We start from the raw sequence: 1,596 nt of genomic DNA, 5'->3' as shown, positions 1-1,596 counted from the left end.
TAGGAAATTCGTTTCAGAGGCGAAATGAATCCAACAGTATTTCAGTTTTATCTAAGTAAATAGCAATTAACAATTGAGTGGTTGATGTTGAAATGAAAAATGATATAGCGCGACGTGTGAAGATTTTCAACATCAGCAGATGTGTTTGTTTCATAATTATGATATATACTTTGCTTCGCACTTGAACGCTATAAATCTTCAACTTCTGTCACTTTCGTGAATTTGCGAGGAAAATAAACGGTAGAAGGTTATATTTAAATCGTGTTTACCATCTGACAACTTTTCTAACGATTTATAAGTAATATTTCTAAATTAATATAAATATTTAAATTTATTCGCAAATTGTTCGTCGTTTCTATAAAATGTGTAAAAATACCGACACGTTTCAACGGCGCCGTGGCTTAGTTGGTTAAAGCGCCTGTCTAGTAAACAGGAGATCGAGGGTTCGAATCCCTCCGGGGCCTGCTCCTCGACAGCACAATGTTTTGAAGGAGTTTTTTTTTCTTTTGTATTCTTTTATTCCATTAAAAAGGTGTAGAACACGATAACGCAAAGATTCCTTTGTACTTAGTAATATATTGAATAACTAATTCAAATATATTTACTATCTAATCTTTTGGGAGAAATGTATTTCGTTAAATGACTAATAAGAATAGACATTTTAAGATATTACGTATTTCTGTGTATGCATAACGATTAAATGCTAATTTTAATTATGATTCGTAATAGTCGTGTTTCGTTGTGTACAAGATACGAACTCTACTCTGTTGTATTATCTATCTACGATACATTATCAAAAGTGTTTTCTATAAATAATTGAGTCAGTGTTGCATTAAATACCGTCTATGAAAATCCATAAAGTATTAATATTTCTGAAGGTTAATTTCGCACGTATATAAATATTAATGACAAACATCGTAACATAAATATTTTATAATAAGTGACTAAAATATTTATTTTCAAACAAGATTAATCGACGTTCAATTAATTGGCAATATAACTAGAATCTGCGCGTATAATATTTTGCCTGTAACGATTGAAATTGTTTTACAGCATGGTGGAAATGATTTTATGAAGATACGTTAATCGCAAGAAATTTGAGAAGAAACCGCCGACTGTTTGTTGTAAAAAGGCGACGGAAATTGATTAATTGGTGGAACACCATTCGCTGTGTAATTGTATAATAACCGTGTATTTATTAAATTTTATACTTAAGCAATAAATTTCTTTCGTTCGTAGATGAAAACAATCTTTCTATAAAGGCGTATTTGTCATAGGAAATTTTAGGAGGAACCCTCGATGATTGCTTATAAAAAGGCGACGAGAACTTTTTAATTGAAAGAATACGATGTAATTTCGACGTGCCTAACGCGAGTGCCACAAAGTCTGTCGCGGAACTTTGAGCAAGTTTTATCAGCCGTTATCTTTTATCTCGGTACTTCGCCAACTTTTTAAACCTCTGCCGGCGGGTCAGCATTTTTAACCCGCAAGACGTAAAGTTAAATATTCACTTCATGAAAGTGCCGTAAAGGGGCACAGTTTTCTCTTCTTAGTGGCTTGCCTGGCTGGAATAGCGGCGAGGAATTCATTTATGTA

General features: G+C 33.0%; 1 non-coding gene across 1 annotated transcript; it reads left to right on the top strand.

Moving 5' to 3' along the window:
• Nucleotides 1–390: 390 nt before the first annotated feature.
• Nucleotides 391–464, top strand: Trnat-agu. The gene has a single exon. It is a non-coding gene; the product is annotated as a tRNA-Thr (tRNA).
• Nucleotides 465–1,596: the final 1,132 nt, after the last annotated feature.

This window comes from Bombus pyrosoma, linkage group LG12, assembly GCF_014825855.1.
Source record: "Bombus pyrosoma isolate SC7728 linkage group LG12, ASM1482585v1, whole genome shotgun sequence".
NCBI lineage: Eukaryota > Metazoa > Arthropoda > Insecta > Hymenoptera > Apidae > Bombus > Bombus pyrosoma.
Note: the sequence above shows the minus strand (reverse complement) of the source record. Positions and strands in the feature narration are given on the sequence as shown.